Source organism: Hemiscyllium ocellatum, chromosome 30 (genome assembly GCF_020745735.1).
Source record: "Hemiscyllium ocellatum isolate sHemOce1 chromosome 30, sHemOce1.pat.X.cur, whole genome shotgun sequence".
Lineage (NCBI taxonomy): Eukaryota > Metazoa > Chordata > Chondrichthyes > Orectolobiformes > Hemiscylliidae > Hemiscyllium > Hemiscyllium ocellatum.
The window spans coordinates 39360194-39388056 of record NC_083430.1 but is presented as its reverse complement, the minus strand read 5'-3'; the positions used below and the strand labels follow the sequence as shown (position 1 = coordinate 39388056).

At 41.4% G+C, this 27863-nt stretch overlaps 1 long non-coding RNA gene across 2 annotated transcripts; it reads left to right on the top strand.

Moving 5' to 3' along the window:
• The first annotated feature begins 939 nt into the window (after positions 1-939).
• LOC132830032 (uncharacterized) lies at positions 940-14344 on the top strand. Of its 2 annotated transcripts, none has more exons than XR_009646312.1 (3): positions 940-982; positions 8081-8500; positions 12518-14344. It is a non-coding gene; the product is annotated as an uncharacterized LOC132830032 (long non-coding RNA). The 2 variants fall into 2 exon arrangements; XR_009646311.1 differs by lacking the exon at positions 940-982 and adding an exon at positions 1216-1357.
• Positions 14345-27863: the final 13519 nt, after the last annotated feature.

Below are 27863 nucleotides of genomic sequence, written 5' to 3'. Positions count from 1 at the left end.
GGGAATTGTACCAAGTTCCCCATTTCATCCGGCCGCCGATAAGTTTTCTATTGGATACAGACACCCACCCCTCAGTTGGACTGCTTGTTGAGAGATAATTTAGAATAAAATTGTGACTTTACTATCTTATGACTGAAATTCTTTAATTGAATTTGACTCATTACGTCAAGCATTTCAGCATCAAACAGGAAACGATTTACCAGTTTGATATGTTTAAAAAGTACTTACAACAGAGGGACAGGGTTTACTTGACTGGCTGGCATTTGAGATTGGACTGAAGCTGCGTGACTGAACTCTTGATCCAGCCAGTCCTAGGCGCTGGGAATGATGCTATCGTCCTGCTGTTTCACATCTAAATTCGCAGCTCCCGGCGTTGGAATCATTGCTGGCGTTTGGACAGCAAGCAATCTCAAAGTTGTAGTTTTTAAAAATCAATGCAGCATTTATTGCAGAGCTGGACCCAGAACAATGAGAGGGGAATCTAAAAGTGGCAGAATTTAGGAGCAGGGTTTGTGAAATTTACCGGCTGTTTCCATCAAATGAAAACAGAAGATGCTGAAAGTATTCAGCAAGTCAGGACACATGACCTTTCGTCAGACCTCACTTTCCAGGAGATATGAATACGACTAGGTTCCCGGGCTGTCGCTATTCAGTGATCAGGAGTGAAGTGCACTCAGTCCATGTTTCTGTGACATGTGGGTTATAGTCTCCTGGCACTGACGCACTGGGTAAATATACTCCCGAGAAATATTGAGTCTAATCGACCAAAAAGCTCCTAAGGGTCAATTTGTGTCAAGATGCAGAATTGCACAACTGAATACTCATCTGTCTGAGTAGCGATTGTCTCTCCCACTAACAGCAGAGACCCTGGCAATATGTAGTAGGCGGGGAGCATCTGGGGCTGTGCCTTTAATGGAATGCTTTGCCTCGCTGTGGTGCTGTTTCCCCAGTCCGATCGTTCGCTCATTGACCGCCTCATTTTGTAAGTTTCTGCGTTTTTTTTTCGCTGTTCAGTGTAATTTTACAGATCATGTTAATGGGGAAAATTGGATTAGCTCCGAGAGGTCGCACTCTCAGAGAAATAAATCCCGGCTGAAAACGAACAATTGTGAAAAAATGTTAAAGGAAACAAACTTAAGCAACTGTCATTCAGCAAATGAGGCTATAAAAATTCGTAACAGGCGGAATTTATATTTAAAGACAGTGGGAAGGTCTTGCATTTATTTATCGCCAAATCACATGCGAGGTTCTCCAAACTATTTCAGAACCAAAGGATAGTTGAACATAATGTTTCCTGGAGAACCGAAAAGTAGAGCATGAGAGACCTCACTCCTACTCCATCCGTGGCAATAAAACAGTAGGTTTTTGTCTTCTACAACTTTTAGTTCCGTGTCAGAAAGTGGCCACGGAAAAGGCGGATCTTGTCCGATTGACAGTCGATGATTTAAAATGACATTAATTGCTTAAGGCAGTGAGGGGAGAAATCAAAGTGTAATCAACTTCTCAACAAACTCAACACTGGACATGTAGTTTGTAAATTCCTGCTCTTTAAGCGACGACTTGCTTAAAATAGCGTTTTGATTTCGAAAAACATCCCAGAATGTTTAATTAAAGTCATAATCGAACAAATTAGTGGCGAGATTAAAAATAAGGATTTGGGGAGTGGATCAGGAAGATTATCATAGATTTAAGGAGAGTTTTACATGAGAAGAGAGAGTGTTTTGGGAAGGGAATTCTACAGCTTAAAGGGAAGCAAGTTAGGGAGTTACAAAATGCCAGAGCCAAAGTAACTGAGATTTCAGGAAAAGTTGCAAGGTTTGAGAAGATTACAGGGACAGGGAGCATGCATAACCCGGAAGATATTTAAACATGAATTTTGTTTACACTTAAGGTGTGGATGGATCAGAAGCCAATAAAGATCACTGAACAAAAGGCATCTGGATGGATATATGAACAGGGAGGATTGAGAGGGATTTGGGCCAAATGCTGGTCAGGTTGGGATGTCTGGTCTGCGTGGACGAGTTAGACTAAAGGGTCTATTCCCATACTCTATGACTCTAGAAGAGGGTGGTGGGTAAATGTGACCAGGTTCTAGTTAGGGCATGACCAATAGAGTTTTGGATGAGTTCATGGACAATGAAAGATGCGAGGCCACCAGGACAACAGTGGTATTGTCACATCTGGGAGTAATTATGGCACAGATGAGAGTTTCAGCAACAGACAGGCTGCAGCAAGGGTTTAGGTGGATGATATCACAGAGGTAGAGGCAGGCAATCTGGGAAAGAGGATATGGGGTCAGATTGCAAACAACATTTTTAGCTTCTGACAGTGAACCCAGAAAGGAATATATGCTGGGGATGGAGTATGATGACCTCAATATTAACCTGGAGATGAAATCTTGATATTTGAGGGTAGCAAAATTCAAGCGTCGAAACTTTGTTTTTGTCCCTGTTTTGTCAACTGCATAGTATAGAAACTATTTATTTTCTATTAACTCCTTGTCAAAACATCTGACAGCAGTTCAAGTAGAATGAATGGTTTGAGATGCAGCCATTTCTTAGTTTGGTGGACATAACTGTCATTTTGTACACAATGTCTGTCTCACAGGCGTCTGTGGAATAATCTGTTTGGGGATGTTAGTTGAGAAAATATTGCTGTACCAGACACTGGGTGTAGTGAGCTCTTCTCCCCCCACCCCCACCCTGGTACCAATGGAATCTTTCACATCCCCTGGACGGCAGATTAGTGGTTGGCAAAGGACTTTAAACTCTAATACTTAGTATCACAAGACATTTACTGAGTTTAATTGGTCCATCTTCATTCATTCACCTAAAGAGATCCCAGCATCCAGCTCCAGATTCCAGGGTTCAGCTCCCATTTTGGAGTGCTTTTAAAATTCATTTTAAAGATAAAATGAAAGGTACTTTAGGAGTCAGGAACTGATGAACAGTTAAAGCTATAAAAACAGTTTTGATTTTATAAAGAGAGAAATGGCATGCAAAGCATCATTGACCCTTTATCAGGGTCACTGAACCCAAAACGTTAACTCTGATTTCTCTCTGCAGCTGCTGCTAAACCTACTGAGCTTTTACAGTGATTTCTGATTTACAGCATCCACAGTTCTTTCCGTTTTTATTTTGCATTTATATAGCACCTTTCATAGAATGCCAAAATCACTTATGGAGCAGCCAGTGTTTTCTTTTGGGAATGTACACTGAGCTGCTAGAGGGCTGTGACTGGAATGCACAAAGATCTTGGAAGATTGTGAATTGGGAATATCATTGAAATCATGTATGGTTGTTCAAAATTTTGCTTTTTTTTAGTTGAAATTTGAAGTCTAACAAGTCAGTGAACAGTTTGAAAATAAAAATCTAGAGAGATCTATGAAAAGGGCAAAGGGTTAAATCTGATTGAATAGCTATTTTTAAAATGCTGGTACAAGTGCGGTGAGCCAAACGGCTTATGTTTGTGGTGTTCTGTGATTCTAGATTATCATCGTCTTCCTTTCTAAATAGGACCCTGTAACTTGCCCTGGAGTTTGAGGAGCTGAATGGACGCTTCTTGTTCCCATGAGTGCAAGGGGTTGCTTCATTTATGCAATTTTTCACGTGCTGTGTTCACACACAGCATGGAAGGTTATGAGATGGCCAGACACTGACACAATTCAGTGATAGTCTATTAAGCCATGCAAAATGTTAAAGTCCAAGTTCCACTCCAATTTGTGTTGTTGGGTTCCTCAGCCTGGGGAATGGCTTTTGACCTCAGCAACTGTGGGAGAATGAAATAGATCCTCACAGCCTGTGGTCACTCCAGTGGAAGTGGTTATCACAAGGAAAGTAGAACTGACCTATTGATGAACAACCTGCAAAACACAATGTCTGAACACCAGACAGAGAATGGACTGCATAGGCTCAGCAACATTCAGAGTATTGATCCCTATGAAGAGACAGCTAGTTAGTTTGGAGGGGGCTGAGCTGCAGTCACCAAGACCTCAACAGGATTAACAGAACTCAAACATGGGTTGGTAACAGAAAAAGGAGTTGAAGGAGAATTGAGGCAACATCTTGTTAATTTGGGAAGAGGGTGAGTTGCTGAAAATAAAACTGGCAACTCATCACTAAATGCAGTTCAGGACATTTGAGAATTTGGGTATTTGGTGCATGAGGAGACTTTAACAGGTAATGTTATGGGTTTTTCTCTTTTTCTTTCTAGTTTTTGTATTTAGCAGTAAACTATAATTTCCTGTTTTGAAACTGGGAACTGCAGTTAGTTAATGTAGGTAGAACTGGTTTTTCTAGTCTGCATTGCTGACTCATCTCTGCAGATTTTAGCTAGTATAAATACAGGTTTTCTTACTAAACCCAATAATGATTGGAATCACTATCAATCGAGAAAACATAATGGGAATGTTGATAGGATTGAAGACAAGCAAAACCTTTGGATCTGGTGACTCACATGCTACAGTTTTAAAAAAAGTTAATGCATTGGTTGTAATCTTCCAAAATTCCCTGAATTTTGGATTGGTTCCAGAGGATTGGAAAATTGGAAATATAACACCTGTGTTCATGAAAGAGGGAGAAAGCAGGGAACTATGAGCTAATTGATACAGTGCCTGTCCTCAAAAATGCTACAATCCATATTAAAAAGATAGTAACAGATCATATAATACAATTAGATAACCAACATGGTTTTATGAAAGAGAAATCCTGTTTGAAAGGACTGGTTGCATTGTAGCCAGATTCATGGAGGATGCAAAGTTAATTAGGAAAGAGGGTTGTGAAGAGGATACAGAGGCTTTTCAAGAGGATACAGAAAGGTTAAGCAAGTGGACAAAAGTTTGGTCAATGGAGTATAATTTGGGAAAGGTGAGATTGCTCTCTTTGGCAGGAAGAATAGAAAGGCAGAATATTATTTTAAATGGATAAAAATGCAGAATACAGAGGAAGTTGTGGCCTTGTACATGAATGATAATGTAGGTATGAAGCAAGTAATTAAGAAGGCGAGTTGAATTTTGGTCTTCGTTGCAAGGGTGATGGAGTATAAAACTCTGCAAGTCTTGTTATAATTGTACAAGGCATTGATGAAATCACAGAATACTATATACAGTTATTATCACCTAACGTATCAAAGGACATACTTGCAATGGAGACAATTCAGAGAAGATTCACTAAATTCTTGGGATGAAGAGGTTGTCTGATAAGGAAAGGGAATTTAGAAGAATGAGCAATAATCTTATTGAAACATGAAATTCTGAGGGGGGTTGATAGGGTGGTTGCTGAAAGAATTCTCCATCATGGGAGAATCTAAAATGAGGAGCATAGATATAAACATGCAATTTTTCTTATTTAAGACAAATTTACTGAAGTATTTCTTTTGAGATTCTTCAGTGCTTGGAATTCTCTCTCCAACATGCAGTAGATGATGGTCATTATCTAACCAGGATTTGAATATATTCAGATTTGGATTGATAAGGGAGTCAAGGGATATGGGAACTGTTCCTTTGTATGATGGTCTGTGTAGTGAGATGGCTGGGGAGGCAGAACTTTCCATGGTGTCAGGCACATCCTAGAGACTGATAGAGTTGCTTTGGCAGAATTCATGGGCAATAATTGTGTGAATGATGATGAGAATCATTTTGTTCCCTTCCTCATTTTTGTTTTGTATTTACCCAGGTCAGAGTTGAAGTTGGCTTCTAGGACTCTGGGTAAAAGGGAAATCTGACTCTCCCCACCCACTGTGAGCTCCATTTTATGTATAATCATACAAATTGGTGCTGGAAGCACTTGGCTCATCAAATTTTCTCTGCCATTCAATAAAGTCGTGAATTGATCTGTTTCCTCCATTATTTTTCTGCCCACCCTAATAAGTGTTCACTTCTTTGCTTTTCAATAATCCATCTAATTCTTTCCTAAAAATATACAAAACCTCCAGCTTTTGAGGATGTGATCCAAAGATGCTAAATCTTTTCTAAAATGTCCTAAATGGGTGACTCCAGTACTCGATCCCCCTTGAAGAGGGGACATCCTTTTTACATGCACACTATCACAATCCTTCCGTATCTTTTATGTTTCAATTAAGTTACGTTTTACTCTTCTGAAATCTACCAGATAAAAGCCTAGCTTCTTCAACTTTTCCTCAAAAGACAATCTGCCTTCCAGGTATTCATCTAATAAACCTTCTTTGGATAGTTTTGAATGTATTTACGTTCTTCCTTAAATAACTTACATATTACTGCAGATGTTGTCTCGCTGATGTTCTGTAAAACTGAAACGTAGCCTCTGTACTTTGTTCATTGCAAGAGAAATTGAATATAATAACATTCTATCAACTTCCATAATTATTTGCTGTATCTGCATACAAATCTTTTATGATTAATGGACAAGGACACCGAGATCCTTCTGTATCTCCAGGCTCTGCAATCTCTCACCATTTTAGTTTAAATGTTTTCTTATTCTGTCTGCCAAAATGGACAATTTCATGTTCCCATGGTATCCTCCATTTGCCAGATCATCATTCACTCACTTAAAATCTATCAATATCCCTTCATAATCTCTTCACAATTATTTTCCTACTTACATTTTATTTTAGTTTTCTTTATTTTGGATTGTGGACCGAAGTGGGAAAAGGATACTGCTTTAAACCAAGGTCTGTGAAAGGAGATATTGCAGTTTTAAAGTTAGTTAATAGTTCACTGTGAGGTGTATTGACACTGCTGTCTGCTAAAGCAGTGAGGAAAATGCTGAAGACTCATCAACACTGTGGCTGTATGTTTCGGGCAACTTTGCCCAGTATTAACCTGTAGATTGAAAAACCAATCAGAACAGTTGGGTGGCTCAGGGATCATCAGTTGAAAAATGTGCTGGAAAAACACAGCAGGCCAGGCAGCATCCGAGGAGCAGGAGAATCGATGTTTCGAGCATAAGCCCTTCTTCAGCCCTTTTGCCCGAAACGTTGATTCTCCTGCTCCTCGGATGCTGCCTGGCCTGCTGTGTTTTTTCAGCACCACATTTTTCAACTCTGGTCTCCAGCATCTGCAGTCCTCACTTTCTCCTCAGGGATTATCAGTATGACAAGCCCCCAGACCTTTACAAAGACAAGATCCTCTCTCTCCTTGCATAGAAGTAACAAAGAATTGGAGGATGGTTACCTATTCTCAATCTCCTCTTATACGAGCTGCTGCCTATAACTGGTCATCACTGCTGGAGTGTGTCAGGATAATGTCCTAGGGCCAACATCTGGACCATCATTGGTTACACAATGTCCAAACTGAAAGGAGGGAGGGGCCGGCACAAATGCTGACAATTGGGTGAAGAGCTGAGATGGTGGTGAATACAGATAATCAAAGAACGGAAAGTGTGGCTAATTACTGGTATGTGGGGACTCGTGGGAGAGGTTTGAGATTTTTGAAATTCGCTCATGTGATGTGAGTGTTGCTGGCTTGGCTAAAGTTTATTGCTCATCCCTAACTGCTCTGAGGGCAGTTAAGAGTCAACTATATTGCTGTGGGTCTGGAGTCACATATAGGCCAAGCCAAGTATGAATGGAAATTTCCTTCTCCAAAGGACATCAGTGAAGGGCATAAGTTTTTTTTATTGTCAATGAACAATTAGACTGATCTTTTAATTCTGGATTTTTATTGAATTCAAGTTTCACCATCTATCATGGTAGGTGTATGTCCAGAGGACATGAGCCTGGCGTTCTGATTATTAGTCCAATTACATTATCACTACACCACCATTTCCCCAGAATTGAGACTAGTAAAGAGAAGGGATGAGTGTGGTGACTGTGGAGAGGGTAAATGCTAGTAACCTAAGGTTGGGGTGAGTGATGGTAACAGTGGAGAAAGGGATAAACGTTAGTATTGGTAACAAGGTTTGGAGACATGTGCTGGTATTCCAAGGAATGAGGCATTGGGTACAACAGCAAGTGGTGATACCGGGCAATTAACAGTGAGGTGAGTGCAGTTAACTAAGAGCTGAAGGGGAAGGCCAAACAGATGGGACATCACAAAAGTCCTGAGTTTTCTGGCAGAGGATATTAAGGTTGGGGACATTGCTGAAGCTGTGTTGTTTTTGTTCAGCCCAAGGCAGGTCCTGTCAAGTGCAGTGATCACAAAGAGAGTTGATGCGTCTGAGTCTGGGACTCGGTGAAGCGAATACATATCCTGAACATATAACGCTGATGCCCTTTGACAGACGGCTCAACAGCTCAATGACATCACTGAGTGCGAGAAGCGTGGTATAAAAAGCTCTTTACGGCCAGTCATCATCAGCATCCAGTCAGTTCGGAGGCTGCACTACACTTTATTCCACCAGGCAGTACCGGTCATCTTACTGGGATGTAACTGCACTGCCAATAGCGTGGAGTCTTCCTCTCCTGAGACTAGGAATATTTCGAATTGCACACTTCTCTTGTTGTAATCAAGTGCCATTCTTATGTTGCCTTGGATATGATACTTCGGCTGAACAGATTAACTCCCAATTATTTCCGGCTATTACAGGTTAGTAGAACTTCCTTAATTAAATTGGGGAATATGCAAATAAAGATGCAAGATTACATGCAGTGGCATTCAAACAATTATAAGCAGTGGTCTTTGCACGGTAACATGCTGTGACATTCAGATAATGACACATGGTGAAGCAACAAAAAAGAACCGATGAGGGTAATATAGTGGATATAATATATTTGGGACTCAAATGACCTTTGGGTGTCAGATAGCTCACTTAACTGGATGGCTGGTTTGTGTTGTAGAGTGACACCAATAGCATGGGTTTAATTCCTGTCCCAGCTGAGGCTACCATGAACATCCCACCTTCTGAACCTTGCCCCTTAGCTGTAATGTAGTGACACTTAGGTTAAACTCACCACCAGTCATCTCTCAACCTCTAATAAGACAGTTGTCCTCTGGGATTATGGAGGCTTTTACTTTTACATCGCTGACTTCTCTATAAAGTCAGCATAAGTAATGTGAGCGGACTATTAAAAGCGTGGATAGCAAGCTAGATACAAATCTGAAAATAAGGGGTCAGAAGTAGTTACTCAGACTGGTAAAAGGTGGAACGTGGTGTTCCACAAGGATTAGTGCTGAGACCATTGTTGCTCACCAGTTACAATGAGGATAAGCATTCAGAAATTGGAAGGACAATTTTAAAATTTGAAGATTACATCAGATTTTGGGATATAGTAAAATCTGGGACAATATGCAGGAAAACATTAATTATCTTGCTGAATGGTCTGTAATTGGAAAATTAAGTTCAATATAAATAAGTGTGAGGTCATGCATTTTGTTAAAGAATGTGGATGCCAAGTTTCTTTGGGAAAGAAGGGTCTAAATGGACTAGAGGAGCAAGGTGATCCAGGTACAGATTTACTAAAATTAATAACTCCTGCTTTACAGGGCCATTTAAAAACAAAACAAGTTCTGTGGTACATTTTTTTGTGGATTATGTTCCCTGCTGTTCAATTCTAAACAAGAAAACTTTATTAGCAGTACAAGGAATACTTTGAGCATAGTTCTGGATGTGATGTTGCAAAGTGAGGGTAGAGATGGTGGAGAAATTGCAAAAGAAAAGTATAAAAATGGTCCCAGTACTGAGAGATTGCAACTGACAGAAAAAGATTAAATAGCTGCATGACTAATGGATTATCTGATTGGTCAATGTAGAAATATATATTCTATATTATAGATAAATAAGAATTAAGAAATCCAAAATGAAATTCAGGAGGATACGCTGAGCAATGAAATTAAATAAGATGGAAAAAGACGCATAAAAAAAATTAGACCATTTGGATTGGATGACTAGTTTGTGTTGTAAATTATATGTAAAATAGTCAGTAACACAGCCTGATATTAACATGCATTGAAACTAATTCACAGTCACTAACAGGTTTTTATCAGTTTGTGCAGATGAAACTGCTTAACTAATGAGGTTTCTTGGATAAAAACTTCACTTTTCCTCTACTTAAATCTTTAAACTGGAGATTGGGGAGGTTTTGTCTAATCTTCAAATCTACTTTGTCAAACGGCCATTTGTTTTCTGAGGCTGTAGCCTGTCAATGGCCCAGTATCAAGGTCTATTAAATACCTCTTTATCCAACATGCCTGCGGTCATCAGGGTTACAGAACAGTCAGTGTCTGTGAGTCGCCTGGTCTTCGTCTCCTCCTCCCTCTAGTTCCTTTCTCTACATATAATCTTTCCATCTCTCTTTTACCTCCTCTCTCTTTTGATCTTGCTCCTTCTCTCCCATCTTTCCTGTCTATCTCTTTCCTCTTCTCTCCCTCCACCCTATTTCACTCCTTTTACCTCCTTCCATCAATCAACTGTTATTCCTGAATGTGCTGGTCTGTAGTTCATGCCACTACTCATCTCACTTAAATCCTTTGCATTCTCGTGTGAACCTATTAGCAAATCAACCCACCAGGAACAGCCGGACAATGAATCCTGAGCCTTAGCCAGGGTGCACATTCGTCACTCGGGGTGACTGAACAGCACAATGCTCCCCCTTCCCCCAACTGAAGTGCCGAGGGTAACTTGGCAATATAATCATTGTCTTTGTTGCAATATCCTGATTCAGCCCTGACCAGGAATTTAATAATAAGAAGGAAGTCATTTAGTCTACCATGCCTATGGCCATTTGCTAGAAAATTCTCCAATTATTCCCAGGCCATGACCTTTCCCGTTTCCTTATTCAAGTCAGGAGCATCATGCCAGATGACTTACACTCAAGACTTTTGGGGGGGGTGGGTGGCTGGATGCAGTGGTTACAAACAGGCTCGACTAACTCCTGACACTCGCTTATTCACATCTCTGTTAACTGAAGCACTGTCATGTTCCTGTGGCACTAACCACAGCCAGAGTTACAATGGACAAGGGGGCGGAAATTAGAATCATCCGTGCTATATTAATAAATCCTGATAGTAGAGAGGCGATGCCTGAGGGGTAAGGGCAGAACCAATGGGGTGTGTATATGTGTATGTGTGTGTGTGTGGGGGGGGGGGTTGGTTTGGAGGGGGGGGTGAGCAAGTGGAAAGAAACTGGTGGGGAATGTTGACAGAGGGAGGGTAGTGACTTTTTTTTTTGCAAGATTCTTTTTCTTGCCCTGTAGTGACAGCTGGATGTTTTTGTACATTCACTTCACTGATTTGGACTCTCAATGGATTAGAATCAGCAGTTGTTATATAAGGATCAGATTAAATATTAAAACCAACATCCCAACTGCCAAACTGCATCATTGTTACTGGCTCATGTGGTTTAGTTTTTAACCCTTACCAAACTCTGCTCACTGTTTAGTGTGGTTCTTGACAAATTTTCCTGGGAAAATCACACAAAAGTCCTGGTGACAAGAGCCTGTTCTGCTGGTCCTTCCTGCAATCCTCAGTCACAATCACATCAGCTGCCAATTAAATACTTTTAAAAGTAGTCATTATTGTAATGCAGGAAAATGTTACCCTATCATGCTGATAATGCAGAGTATGGAGTGTATAAAGCTGTGCCAGATAAACCTACCTGCAGCTAAGCAGCAGACCTCCGAATCAATTGAAGCAATGCACCCCCATCCACTTGAGAGTGATGGTAAATATCAGACAGCTCGCAGGAAATGGAAAACCCATGAACCAGACCAAGTGCATGGTTCTAATTGGTTTCCTTTCAGGCTCCCATCATAAAAGCCATCATTCCCCCAAACAATTGTGTCATGGGCAACACCAAGACTTGGCAATAGTACTGCACCTGATTCCACTATGGATCCGAGACTGGAGTCTACCTGACAATGAGAAGATTGCCCAACCACAAATAAGAAACAAAATTTGGCCAAAACCCCATCTTTTCAGTCTCCTTATAGCCATCAGTGAAGTGATGGAAGGAGTCACCGAGTAACGTTCTGACTGAGTGCAGTGGGATGACACAGGATCCAGACCAGGAAAGAATGGCCAGTCAAACAGTGGATAAAGGGAGGGAGATACTTAAATAAGAGACAGAGAAGTCATAGGTTAAATATACTCCTACAGCTGTAGAGCATTGTCAAAGCTTGGGATCCATAGATTCTGAGGACAATGAGTCTTAAAACAAGAGTTATATGGTTATAGTGCAGAAGGGAAACAAAAAGGGAGCATAAAAAATTCAATAAATAGAAGTGGGAAAAAACAAAATTGTCAAAAGGTAAAGGAACCACTTTGCATTTGAAGGAAGTTAAAGATTCTCTACATTACAAAGGAAGGTGATAGGATTTTAGAAATATTTATATAAGGCGAATCTCAACTGAAGGGAAATTTTCAGAAAGAAATGTTTTTAAACTGACAAGGGATGAATCTATAAGGTGAAAATGTCAGCAGCGCTGAACAAGGAGGGAGCTCTGGGGGTAGGTTGAAAGGCATCTAGATTATGTAAAGATATTTGGAAATAGGAATTATTAGCAAAGAACTGACAGGTGGGGAATGTTCTTCCTTGATTTGGAAAGGGGAGGGAATTATTTGGAAATTATGGCATCTCATTTACTGGTGGTTTTCTGATTTGCACAGATGCAACTTGCGGGTGAGGCCACAGTCCAGAGTACTGACCGACTCATTAACTTCTCTGCACTGCTCCTTGCTGTAGGGGGTATCGGTTTGTCCTCCTTTGGCACCAGAAGAATGACTGAAGCAACTGAAACTGTGGCAATATTTGGAACAGAAGCATCAGAGCAGAGGAATGAACTGCCCCAAAGTGAATAATGGACAAATGAACACATTACTCCCAGAATATAAAGTGTTCCCCTCTCTACATTCTATTTGAATAGACAGACTATATTAAGAGGAGTAGCTGTTTAAAATGATTGGTTAATGCAACTGATGCTTCCCCTCCTTCCTGAAGGGGATCAATGGGACAGTGAGAATTTCAGATAATTTCTTCGTGTATGACCACTCCTTCATTGGGAGAGAGTGTTCACTGAGGTTCAGAGCAAAGTTTCAATGTGATCAAGCAGCAACCAAGTTACACATGGAATAGAGTCAAAAAGTGTGGTGCTGGAAAAGCACGGCAGGTCAGACAGCATCCGAGGAGCAGAGGAGTCTATGTTTCGGGCATAAGCCCTTCATCAGGAATGTTGCTGAAGGGCATAAGCTCATGTTGAGGAGATGTTATAAGATGAAAGGCTTATGCCCGAACATAGACTGTCCTGCTCCTCGGATGCTGCCTTATTTGCTGTGCTTTTTCCAAAGCCACACTTTTTGACTCTGATTTCCAGCATCTACAGTCCTCACTTTCTCCTTAGGTATGGAAAATCTTAACAAAGTTTATACTGACAGCAAATATGATCATTGCATATTCGAGTGTTCAGAGTCAAGTGTAACCCATAATTCTGTTGGCCTGTGTACCCCATCAGTCGTAATACTAGATCTTTTTAGCAGTGTGACCCACCAGATTGCTGGGTTCAAGAACCACGTTGCTGAGAGTGGAGGGTTAGTCATTTGAACTCATTTCTGTAAAGCACTGTAGCCTCATTCAGCATATTTTCGATATTTAGGAGTGGTTTAGAAATTAAAGGTTGGTGTGTTGCATCATTGGAGTTGCTGACCCTTTGGAAAGTTCTAATGTCTCCAAGATTTAAAGATGGCCTCCTGGATTCTGCGATAGATAAATTTGGGGGATAATCAGAGGAGCATTACTTTTCTTTGAACATCTGTGACTTTTTTTTGTATCAATAAACAGATGGGGGATATGTTATTTGTTTGGCTGGGGCAGTTGGAGGAGAGAGATCATGTGGTAAAGCCTCTGGGTACATATCCACTCAGAGTTGGCAACCCTAATTATCAGACAAACTGAACTGTTTAAAACCAGCTGTTCAGACAAGGTCAGAATGAGAAATGCTGTCAAATTGCCCCATGAAAGGCAGATGTGCCTCAGTTCGGGTCAGACTGTCTATTGTGTTTGTCTCACATTTGGGAAAGACTGCAATCAAGGAGCCTGTAACAAATCTAACTCAAATAAGTAGTTAATAGATACGTATAATTAATAGGTAACAAGCACAGCACCTTGAACAGCAACTTTGTCTGCAAAGTTGAGGAAATTGCGACTGCTGTAGTGTTAATCTCTGCCAGTGAGTGGTGCTAGTGAGCACATACATCAGTGACCCCCCACCCCCCCTGCTGGCGAATTGACGGAGTTTATGAACGTCTCCTCCTGATGGATGGAGATAGAAGCGATGGGAACGACGATATTGGCAAAGTTTTGTGAGTTAAATTTGATTTAAGAATTGCTCTGAGTTGTGAGGCAAATGCATTTTCTTCCAACTTTGCCATTCAAATAAACGTTTTAACATGTTACTTTCATATCAGAATGAAATGCCCTAATACTGAATTAAAATTGGCTTGTGACTCGAATTTTGGAATAGAACAAGTAACTCAGTCATTTAATTGCCTCCCAGCTCATCTCACTGCTCAGCTGCAGGCTATCCAAACCTGGAGATGCACAGAAAATCAGTCTTGCTAATGCCAGAATTTTCACAGTTCAATTGAAGAATGCACATAACAAATCTGAACTCATTAAATTAATTGACACTGGGATCAGGAGTGTTTGTAAATGCCATTAGCCACACCCAATATCCTCATAGCCACTGTTGTGTTATTTATTTGCTTTGACAGGTTCTCAGGGTCAATATCTACAAGAGCTCATGGGCAACTGTTGGCAAATTGCCAAGAATACAAATGCAAGTTACATAACAGCTGATGTTATTGCCATCATAGATTTGTATTTATTTTAGTATAGGCCCCTGGCTCAAGAGCTGCCCTACATACGCTTCAGAGAACACTGTATTTCAAACCAACCAAAACAGATGTGACAATCAGAATGTGCCTAAGGGACAACACAGTATACTTCACTCAGTTCAGGTTTTCTCAGTTAGGACTTGCATGCCGACTTATTGTCTGAATTATCAAAAAATCTTTCAACACATACAAACACCCGGCAGTGCTACGTTGGGTTGCTGAAACAGAAATTGTCTCTGTGTTGATTCAGTGATTCTAAATTTTACTCAGCTGAGATGATGCTGCAGTTTTCAAGTCAACCTGGGCCCAGGCCTCCCCTCACTGCCTCCCCTACCAAACTCCAGTCAATACACATTGACTCTCCGAGATTGCATGTAATGGAGGTACCTCAGCCATGGAAGGCCAGCATCCCAGAGACAATTAGATAGTTCTGGAGTGAGCTGTCAAAACAGGTTCCAAATCAGATTTCTACAAGATGATGCCTAAGCTGGATGAAGTTGAAAGGTGTGCGAATGAGGTGACTCCCATTAGAGGGAAACCACGATTTATGGAGCCAGGTCCTGGGCCTTTCACTTACAATAACATGGACCCAGAAGCCTCTTCAGGTGGTGGGCTTCATAGAGTTTAAAGAAACTGGACTGACAGTAATATCAGCCCCTGTACCTGGCTGCAAATCCAGTGAAAATAAAATGTTTAGTCAGGCTCTCATGGCCACTGGTCAGCATTGTTCTGGCAGCTACTGATCTATTGAGGTTGTTGCTGTTACAGATATCACTGAATCCAGCTTTTCACTGGTAGCTAGCTTCACAAAACTAAAACTTTACTGTTTTTCAGTTTAATCTTGCACAGCTGTGTCATGCAGACACCACTTGTGGTTTCTAATCCCCACTCTTCAGCTGCACTGAAGTATTAATGCTTACAGCTTCTAGCCCTCACAGCTCACTTCATCAAGTGTAATCTTTCCTTTTCCCTGGGTCCCCAACTATACAAGTTTGATGCAATCCCCTACAATATATCTAAAAATCAGCACTTCTTACATGGAGGTTATATCTCTGTTCCATAACTCACTGTCCTTTAAACCCTGTCTGTAAACTTTTAAAGTGTGCTTCCATGACCCCAACTATTCTGTGTGATCTATTTTTTTTAAAAAACTGACAATAAGGGCCACTTTTATTGCAGGGCAGAATTGAATGTTCCTGTCCAGAAATGCTGGAACTGAGTGTACTCAGAAAGTTACACTCTTCGAGATTGCTGTCTTCCCTGATACCATTGGATATCCAGGAAATGGATTTCATCACCAAGTGTGTAAGGCAAAGTCCACCTATGATAACATTTCATTTCTTCTCTTGGCACTTCAGTTTGCACCTTGTCCTTCCTCATTCTGCCTTCTTTGTGTATAGGGGCTTCCATCATGGATGACGACTCCTCAGTTGTCATTGTTGTTTGTAGACTATCCTTTGGAAGGACAGAGCAGTAGTTATGGTCCTATGAATAGTTTACATATCCCAATGCCCATCAGCCATGATTGAATGGCGGAGTGGACTCTATGGGCCGAATGGCCTTACTTTCGCTCCTATGTCTTATGGCCTTGTAATGTACACTTTTATTTTAAAATCAAGAGTCTTTGTAAATCAAATGATTTTGCAGTTTTTAGTGAAGAAGTGTTATAAGACACAGATAGAGCCCTGTTGTATTGAACTCTAGATGATATGCTTTAAGAAGGATATTAAGTCATAGAGATGTACAGTATGGAAACAGACCCTTCAGTCCAACCTGCCCATACGGACCAGATATCCTAACCCAATCTAGTCCCACCTGCCAGTACCCGGCCCATATCCCTCCAAACCCTTCCTATTCATATACCCCACCAAATGCCTCTTAAATGTTGCAATTATATGAGCCTCCACCACTTCCTCTGGCAGCTCATTCCATACACGTACCATCCTCTGTGTGAAAAAGTTGCCCCTTAGGTCTCTTTTATATCTTTCCCCTCTCATCCTAAACCTATGCCCTCTATTTGGGAACTATAGACCGGTGAACCCGATGTCAGTGGTGGGCAAGTTGTTGGAGGGAATCCTGAGGGACAGGATGTACATGTATTTGGAAAGGCAAAGACTGATTAGGGATAGTCAACATGGCTTTGTGCGTGGGAAATCATGTCTCACAAACTTGATTGAGTTTTTTGAAGAAGTAACAAAGGATTGATGAAGGCAGAGCAGGAGTGTGATCTATATGGACTTCAGTAAGGCATTCAGCAAGGGTCCCCATGGGAGACTGATGAGCAAGATTAGATCTCACGGAATACAGAGAGAACTAGCCATTTGGGTACAGAACTGGCTCAAAGGTACAAGACAGAGGGTGGTGGTGGAGGGTGTTTTTCAGACTGGAGGTCTGTGACCAGTGGAGTGCCACAAGGATCAGTGCTGGATGTGAGCACAAGAGGTAGGGTTAGTAAGTTTGCAGATGACACCAAAATTGGAGGTGTGGTGGACAGTGAAGAAGGTTATTTGAGATTACAACAGGATCTTGACCAGATGGGCCAATGGGCTGAGAAGTGGCAGATGGAGTTTAATTCAGATAAATGCAAAGTGCTGCATTTTGGGAAAGCAAATCTTAGCAGGACTTAAGACACTTAATGGTAAGGTCCTAGGGAGTGTTGCTGAACAAAGAGACCTTGGAGTGCAGGTTCATAGCTCCTTGAAAGTGGAGTTGCAGGTAGATAGGATAGTGATGAAGGCATTTGGTATGCTATCCTTTATTGGTCAGAGTATTAAGTACAGGAGTTGGGAGGTCATGTTGCGGCTGTAAGGCCTTAGAGAGGGTGACAACAAGACTTAATTAGAATAGTATCAGGAATGAGGAACATAAGGCTTATACAATTAATGGTAAGGCCTTGGGTAGTGTTGTAGAACAGAGAGACCAAGGGGTTCAGGTACATAATTCTTCGAAGTTTGTGACATATGTTGACAGGGTGGTTAAAAGGGCATTTGGCACGCTTGCCTTCAGTTCTGGTTGTCCGGTTATAGGAAGGATATTATTAAGCTGGAGCGGCTTCAGAAGAGATTGACCAGGATGTTGCTGGGAATGGAGGGTTTGAGTTATAATAAAAGGCTGGATAAGCTGGACTTCTTTCACTGGAGCGTAGGAGATTGAGAGGAGACCTTATATAAGTTTATAAAATAATGAGGGGTATAGATAGAATTAATTGTAGATATCTGTTCCCAGGATGGGGATTGCAAGACTAGGGGGCATATTTTTAATGTGAGAGGAGGGAGATTTAAACAAGACAGCATGGGCAAATTTTTATACAGAGGTTGATTCGTGTGCGGAATGAACTTCCAAAGGAAATGGTGGATGTGGGAACAATTACAACATTTAGAAGTCATTTGGATAAGTACGTGAATAGGAAAGATTTGGAGGGATATGGACCAGGAGCAGGCAAGTAGGACTAGTTTAGTTTGGGATCATGGTCGTCATGGACTGGTTGGACCGAAGGGTTTGCTTCCATGGTGTATTAGATTTGTGACTCTTGGATTTGCCTGATCTCCTTAGGGTAGAGAAGATAAGTTGAGGACTAATAGACTTGTTCAAAATAATGAAGAGTTTTGATATTGTAAATAATGAGAAACTGTTTCTCGTGGCAAGACGATCAGTAACCAAAGGAACAGATTTAAGGTAGTTGGCAGCATGAGGGAAAATCGAATTTACACAATGAGTCATTATGATCTGGTATGCATTTTCTCAAAGGCATCCTGGGGATTAACCATTGACCACAATCTGAACTGAATATAAATATTGCGGCTACAAGAGCAGGCAAGATGCTCAGAATCTGAAGGGAATCTCTCACTTACAGAGTCCACAAGGCACAACTCAGGAGTGTGATGGAATACTTCCACTTGCTGGCTGAGTACAGCTCCAACAACACTCAGGAAGTTTGACACCATCAAAGAAACCTGCACACATCCACAAATATTCATTCCCCACACCATCGGCATGCTGCAGCAGCAGCAGACTGTACAATCTACAAGATACACTGCAGAAATTGGCTAAACATCCTTAGACAGCACATTCTAAATCCAAAGTCACCATCATTTAGAAAGACAAGGGCAGCCAATGCATGGAACGACACTTCCTGTGAGCCCCCCTCCAATCACACACCACCCTGACTTATAAGTATATAAATGTTTCTTCAGTGCTGCTGAGTGAAACCTGGAACTCCCTCTTTAACAACATTGTGGATGTACTTACACCAAATGGACTGCAGAGGCACCAGAACGCAGCTCACGAGCATCTTCTAAGGACAACAAATGCTGCTCTAGCTAGTGATGCTCACATCCTGTGAATTAATTTTTAAAAAGATGGTGAAAGTAGTTTGGATAGAAACTTACAAAAGATTTTAGGTGTAAAGGAAAGGGAAGGGAAGGAAAACTTTGCAAGGCTATGGGGAGAGAGTAGAAGAGTGAGTCTAATTGAGTAGTTTTATCAAACAGCCATCACAAATATGATGGATTGAATGACCTTTAATACTGAGTAATGGAGGTGTTTTCCTTTATAGAAATGAGCCCCATTGACAACCAGATGCTAAGACAGCAACAGGTGAACAAAAATAGTCTTCACCTCCAAACAGACCCCACTACCAAGGATATATTTCCTTCCCCTCCCCTATCAGCGTTCTGGAAAGACCACTCCCTCTGCGACTCCCTCGTCAGGTCCACACCCCCCACCAACCCAACCTCCACTCCCGGCACCTTCCCCTGCAACCGCAAGAAATGCAAAACTTGCGCCCACACCTCCCCCTCACTTCCCTCCAAGGCCCCAAGGGATCCTTCCCTATCCATCACAAATTCACCTGCACCTCCACACACATCTTTTACTGCATCTGCTGCACCCGATGTGGCCTCCTCTACATTGGGGAGACAGGCCGCCTACTTGCGGAACGTTTCAGAGAACACCTCTGGGACACCTGCACCAACCAACCCAACTGCCCTGTGGCTGAACACTTTAACTCCCCCTCCCACTCCTCCAAGGACATGCAGGTCCTTGGCCTCCTCCATCGCCAGACCATGGCAACATGACGCCTGGAGGAAGAGCACCTCATCATCCGCCTAGGAACCCTCCAAACACAAGGGATGAATGCAGATTTCTCTAGCTTCCTCATTTCCCCTTCCACCCCACCTTATCTCATTCCCAAACCTCGGACTTATCACTGCCTTCTTGACCTGCAATCTTCTTCCCAACCTCTCCGCCCCCACCCCCTCTCCAGCCTATCATCCTCATCTTAACCTCCTTCAACCTATCGCATTCCCAACGCCGAAAACCCCAAGTCCCTCTTCCCTAACTTTTATCTTAGCCTGCTTGGCATACCCTCCTCATTCCTGAAGAAGGGCTTATGCCCGAAATGTCGATTCTCTTACTCCTTGGATGCTGCCTGACCTGCTGTGCTTTTCCAGGCACACATTTTTCATCTTATCACCCAAAAGAGATAAGTGAATCATGACCTGTACTGCATAGCAGTTCTTGATGAGATGTTGGTTTCATTGTCTGATTCCACCACGTCCTCCCAAATAGTCTGGTGGAGTTTAGGAGATGAAGGTTAAGACAGTGAGATTGTAGAGACAAGGAGGGATGGTTTCAGGAGGATGTGAGTGGGCTACTGTGGTTGTGCAATCTGGCTGATGTTAGTTGCTGAGGCTGTAGACAGTTGGAGAGGACCTAGTTTGAACAAAGTAATTCACATGCTGATACACAGAGCACTCAACTCAAGCCTGATGAATTTACAGCCAATGTGGAGGATCATGTGTCACAGTGGGAGCGTCCCAACCTCTGGGCTAGCACACCCAGGTCCAGGCCTCACCTGATCCAGACATGTGCCATACATGCCTAACCTAGTAAATTAAAAATATCTTCAGCCAACATGGATTAGGAACATTATTTGTAAAGAGGTGAAGGCTTCTTTCTAGCAGTAACCGAACCTGGGATTCTGGCCTGCTAGAAACTCTAACATAGGGTTGTTTAGTGAAATGTTCAAGGTTTATGCTGTCTGTGGGACTGTCAGGTTTCTTGTGTGAGACAGAACTTGCCATGTGCATACTGAAAGACAACTTTCCCATGTATATACCATCTCCATTTACATGCATACCAAATATAATTAAACCTAGTACTGTTATTTGAATACATTATTACAGTCTGGAATGTTCTTTGATTTTTCCATTAGTGCTTTTTCTAGAGTTTAAAATCACACAACACCAGGTTAAAATCCAACAGGTTTATTTGGAGGCATTAACTTTCGAAGCGCTGCTTCTTCATCAGGTGGTTGTGAAGCAGGACCATAAGACATAGAATTTATAGCAAACGATTACAGTGTCATGTAACTGAAATGATATACTGAACAAACCCATCTTTTAGAATGGGTTTGCTAGTTTCGGTTCTTTAACGTGTAAATTCCAAAACTTCTCTCAAGTCACATTCTCAAGCTCATTTCAGGTTTTACAACAAAAAGTTCCATCTCAGCTCAGACATAGTATTAAAGGTGTGAGGTTAAAGTTTGTCTGTATCCTAATCTTCGGTCAGACTGGTTCTTTTTCTAAAGTGGAATTTACAAGATATTACATGGATTAACTGCCTGTAGGTTATGCATTTTTTTTGAGCAAAATAGAATGTATATGCAAATTTAATTCTGCAAATATAAATTCACCCCATAAGCTTATATGTGTGTGCGTGTAGGAGAGAGAGAGACAGAGTGAGTGTGTGCGTGTGAGTGGGAGTGCATGAGAGTGTTTGCTTGCATGTGTGCAAGCTTTGTATAGTATGTGTGTGTGTGTGATGGAGTATAAACCTGTGAGAGAGTGTATGTGGGTGTGAGTGTGCACATGAGAGAGAGCTTGTGTATAAGAGAGGATCCGCGTGAGTGTGTGAATATGTAAGAGTATGTGTATAAGAGAGTGTATAGTGTACTGGGGTCACTGTTAGTGGGATATGAACCCAAAGTCCCGGTTAAGGCCATCTTGGGTACTTGGCTATCAGCCTCTGCTCAGCCACTCTGCATTGTTGTTTGTCCCGAAGTCCACTTTGGAGGATGGTCACCCGAAAGTCCCAGGCCAAATGTCCCTGACCGCTGAAGTATTCCCCGATTGGGAGAGAACACCCCTACCTGGTGATGGTTATGCAGTGTCCATTCATCTGTTCCAAGTGAACCAGTCAGACTATAATCTGGTGTTGTTTGGTTTTTAACTTTGTCCACCCCAGTCCAACACTGGCTCCTACAAATCATTATTTTTGCACGTAGAGTCATAGAGTTTACAGCATGGAAACAGACCCTTCAGTCCAACTCGTCCATGCCGACCAGATATCCTAACCTAATCTAGTTACATGTGCCAACATATGGCACATATCCCTCTGAACCCCTTCTATTCATATACCCACCCAGATGCCTTTTAAATGTAATTGTACCAGCCTCCACCACTTCCTCTGGTAGCTCATTCCATACACACACCAGTCTGTGTGTGAAAATGTTGCCCGTTAGATCACTTTTAAATCTTTCCCCTTTGGCCCTAAACCTATGCCCTTTAGTTTGGACTCCCCAACCCCGGGGAAAAGATCTTGTCTTTTTACCTATCCATACACCTCATGGTTTTATAAACCTTAATAAGATCACCCCTCAGCCTCCAACATTCCAGGGAAAATACCCCCAGTCTATTCAGCCTCTCCCTATAGCTCAAACTATTGGGGGTGGCACAGTGGTTAGCACTGCAGCCTCACAGCGCCAGGGACCCAGGTTCGATTCCAGCCTTGGGTGACTGTGTAGAGTTTGCACAGTTTCCCCGTGTCTGTGTGGATTTCCTCCAGGTGCTCTGGTTTCCTCCCACAGTCCAAAGCTGTGCAGGTCAGGTGGATTGCCATGCTAAATTGCCCATAATGTTAAGTGCATTAGTCAGAGGGAAATGGATCTGGGTGGGATACTCTTCGGTCGATTGGTGTGGACTTGTTGGGCCGAAGGGCCAGTTTCCACACTGTAGGGAATCTAATCTGCAACCCCTGCAACATCCTTGTAAATCTTTCTGAACCTTTTCAAGTTTCACAATATCCTTCCTATAGTAGGGAAGCTCAGAATTGCATGACCTCCAAATACTAATACTCAATGCACTGACCAATAAAAGCAAGCATACCAAATGCCTTCTTCTTCTGTGGAAAGTTTCCTATGTTGGTTAATGATGTTTGGGATGCCATATAAATTTTTTTTATTGTTTATTCACAGGATGTGAACGTCACTGGCTAGGCCAGCAATTATTGACCTTGAGATGGTAAGCTGCCTTCTTAAACTGTTACACACCATGTGGTCTAGTTACACTCTTAGGAAGGTAGTTCCAGCATTTTGATTCAGCAAAAGTGAAGGAACAGCCATACATTGTAAGGTAAGGTAGGGGACTCGTATGAAGTGATGTTCCCATTTGCTGCCCTTGTCCTTCTAGGAGGTAGAGGGAGCAAGTTTGGAAGATGGCATCAATGGAATGCAGATACAATTGACTATTGACGTAAGAAAAAAGTCAATCAGTGCAGCATGGTGGGAGAGATTTTGTGACTAAATAATGAGAATAGTTCCAGGAATGAATACCTTCATTGCATTAGATAGATTGGCGAAGTTGGGACTGTTCTCCTGGGGAAGGAACAGTTAAGAGGAGGTTATTATTTAAAATCATGAGGGGTCTGGACAGGATAGATAGGGAATGACTATTCCCAGTGTTGAAGGATTGAAATGAGAGGACAGATTCATTTGAAACATGGAAGAAGAACTTAGATTATTACTTGGAAAAGATGAGTGTACAGAGTTACAAGGAGAAAATGGGTGTGGCATTTTGTGTATTGGTCATTTGGAGAGTCTACAGAGATTTAACAGCCAAATTGTCTCCTTTATACTAGAACAATTCTATGACTCTGTGAACAAGCACTTGCTGAATTTTCTTCAGAATGGTCTAGCTCATTTTATGGTTATACCTTTTATTCTGAGCGTTCCCTCAACTAAGAGAATTGTTTGTTTACCAACTCCTTTAAACATCTCAAACAACTATATAAAAGGAAGATATTGGCTATAGTGAACCTCGGCCCTTTGGAGAATAAGACAGGTGAAATAGTAAGGGGGAAACAGAAAATGGCAAAGGGATGACTAATATCTCAGCCGGCTTGGCTCTCTCTCTCTTATTCCTGATGAAGGGCTTATGCTCGAAACGTCGAATTCTCTATTCCTGAGATGCTGCCTAACCTGCTGTGCTTTGACCAGCAACACATTTGCAGCTGTGATCTCCAGCATCTGCAGACCTCATTTTTTACTTAAATACTTTACACCAGCCTTCACAGTAGCATTCCAAAATTACTAAATTGTGGGAGAAAATAATACAGAGACTATCACTGGAGGAAAAAGTATGACGGAAACTAATTGGTCTAAAGTCCAACACTGGGTCAAATGGGCTGAGAAGTGGCAGATGGAGTTTAATTTGGATAAATATGAAGTATTTCATTTTCATAAAACAAACAAGGGCAGGACTTCTATAATTAAATGTAAGGCCTTGGGTAGTGTTATAGAACAGAGAGACCTGGGGTTCCGGTACATAATTCTTTGAAGTTTGTGACATATGTAGACAGGCTGGTTAAGAAGGCATTTGGCACACTTGTATTCACTGTCCACTTCTTTGAATATAAGGGTTGGGAAGTCATGTTGAGGTTGTACAGGACATTGGTGAGGCCTCGTCTGGAATACTGTGTCCAGTTCTGGTCGCTCACTTATAGGAAGGATATTATTAAGTTGGTGAGGGTTCAGAAAAGATCTACCATGATTTTTCCAGAAATGGAGGATTTGAGTTATAAGGAGAGCCTAGATAGGCTGGGACTTTATCACTGGAGCATAGGTGGTTGAGAGGTGACCTTATAGAGGTTTATAAACTCATGAGGGGTATAGATAAAATGAATGACAGGTGTCTGTTCCCTAGGGTGGGGGCATATTTTAAGGTAAGAGGAGAACGATTTAAATAGGAGGCAACGTTATTACACAGCAATGGTTTATGTGTGGAATGAACTTCCAGAGGAAGTGGTGTATGTAGGTACGGTTACAACATTGAAAAGATATTTAGAAAAGTATATGAATAAGAAACATTTGGAGGGGGTATGAACCAGGAGCAGGCAGGTGGGACTAGTTAAATTTGGATTATGATCAGCATGGACTGATTGGACTGAAGGGTCTGTTTTCTTGCTGTATGATTCTATGATCTCAATTAGATCACCCCTTAGATCTTTGATATTCAAAGGAATATAAATCTACTCTATGCAATCAATGCTTATGATTTTATCCTCTAACCCCAGTATAATTCTCTCCAAGAAAAATATACTTATGCTGAGGCGTGCTCAGAATTGTGTAGTATTTAAATGGGAAATAATCAGTGCTTTATGTAACGGAATTATAATTTCTATCACTTTGTTTTCCAGCTCCTTTGTGATAAAGCATGGCTATTCCATTAGTCTTTTAAAATTATTAATTAAGCAATTCAGATTTATTCATTCTGTGCAGACCATTATTAAATACAACATGCAAATACCACCCTCTGTTGGTGAATACCTGCATTACAACTTTAAAAGAGAAAGCTCTAAAAAAGTCACATGAAGCATTAACTCTCTCTACAAAGGCTGCTGAGCCTCTCCACCTTTTTTTTTCCTTTTGGATTTCCAGCATGCACAGTATTTCATTTTAAGTGTAATGCCCTGTATCACCCTCCAGCACATTTCAGACATATCCAACAACATTGTTCCTGTAGTTTGAAGAGGAACAACAGAAAAATGCCAAAACTTCATTGAGATAAAATATCGATTGATCGTTTCTCCATAATATTGATCAGGAAAGCTTCCCATTCTTCTTTGAATAGTGGCACAGCAGCCTTTGGGATTTCTATGTGCAACTGGTACAGAATCTGCAGCTGCTTCAAGAGGCAGTGGAAACTCAAGAGGAGCAATAGCAGAGAGAGGAGAAAGATCAATAGCATTTTACTGGCAGAGGTTCAAAGCACAAGAGACCTTGCTGTTCAGGGTCAGTGAGAGACTGATTTATTGTAATTATTATTACTATTACTGCTGTTACAACAACAACCTACAGTTATACAGCACCTTCAATTTCCTAAAACATCCTAAGAAGCTTACCAGGAGCATTGTTAAATAAAAATTGACATGGAGCTACTTCAGATGAAATTAATTCCGATGACTGAAAGCTCAGTCAAAAGGTTCGATGCTAAAGGAGGAATGAGAGCTGGACAGGTGTAAATAATGAACAAAATTGATAGTTGATGAAAGGTAAGAGTAAATAAAATTGGAGATGTGCAGAAGTCTAGGTGATTGTGGAGAATTGTGGGGCAGGAAGAGGTCATAGAGTTGGATTCATGGCAGACTGATCAAAGAGAATTCAAAGTCAAGAACAATCTTCAGGTTTAGACTTAAAGTAACACTAATTATTATACATAAATGCTAAATACAATAGTACATGGTAATCTTAGAAATACCAGGTTCTGACTTTCGGTTGCATTAGAAAAGGACTAGCCTATCTTTGTGGTGTTCATGCCCTTGTGCTCACTCAATCCTTCTAGTCGATATTATTCTAACACTGCCCACACTGTAGTATTTATGTTATAATATACAGCTCTGAGACACCATCAGCAGGTTGTTCCAAGGTTCTGAAGCCATTATGCAACAAATTAGGCGACAGACAACAAAGCTTTGGACGATCTCAAGTATATGGAGGGTGGAAGATGAACCGCCAGTCACAACAGCATTGAAATAATTAAGCCTAAAGTGAAAAAAGACAGGATTTAGGATTTCAGCAGCAGATTAGTGGAGGCAAGGGCAGAATGGAGCAATGTTGCAGAGATGGAAGTAGGCAGTCTTGGTGAATGATGCTACTGTTATTAAATTTATTTCTGGCATCATTGAAAAAGCTCCTGTGTTTACTGTTTTACAGTTCTATATAGAATCACAGAATTATTACAATACAGAAGGAGGCCATTCCGGCTCATTGTGCCTGCACCAACTCTATTATCTAGTTTGGCTCTATTATCTAGTGCCAATCTCTTGCTTTTTCTCAAATACTATCCAAAATAAATCCAATGCCATCATGAATGCCTCGGTGGCACGGTGGCACAGCAGTTAGCACTGCTGCCTCACAGTGCCAGAGACCTGGCTTCAATTCCCACCTCGGGCAACTGTCTGTATGGAGTTTGCACATTCTCTCTGTGACTATGTGGGTTTCCTCCGAATGCTCCGGTTTCTACCCACAGTCCAAAGATGTGCAGGTTAGGTGAATTGGCCAGGCTAAAATTGCCTGTAGTGTTATGTGTAGTGGAATGGGTCTGGGTGGGTTGCTCTTCGTGAGGGTTGGTGTGGACTTGTTGGGCTGAAGGGCCTGTTTCCACGCTGTAAGTCATCTAATCTAATCTAATTGTGGTGAACCTGCCTTCCCCACATTTCCAGGCAGTATGTTTCAAACCCTAACAACTCACTATGTGAAAAAGATTTTTGTCACATCACCCTTGCTTCATTTGCACATCACTTTGCCATCATCTGTGCCCTCTCACTTTTGTTTCTTTTAAAAGTGGAAACAACTTTTCTCTTTTCATTTTGCACAGCTTTTTCATGATTTTGAAAACCTCAATCAGATTTCCTCTGAGCTTTCTTCTCTTCAGGGAGAATAATCCTAACTTCTTCAATCTGTCATCAAAGCTGAAGCTTCTCATACCTGAAACCATTCGAGTAATTAATTTCTGCACTCTCTCCAATGCATTTGCAACTTTCCTATAAGCAGTATCCATAGCTGTACACAACACTCCAGATGAGGACTAACATGTATCCAACAGCTCTTGCTAGATCAGTATTAATCTTAAATCTAAAATATATAAATTTTTGTTTAGCAAAGTTGTTAAGAAATATTGGTCAAAGGCAGGTATGTGAGGTTGGGCCACAGATCAATCATGATCTCATTGAATGGCAGAACAGTCTATTCCTGTTCCTATGTTGTACAAGTTCAACATCAGCTCCTTGTTCTTGTTTTGTATGCCACTATTAATAAATTCAAGATCTCTGTATGCTTTACTTACTG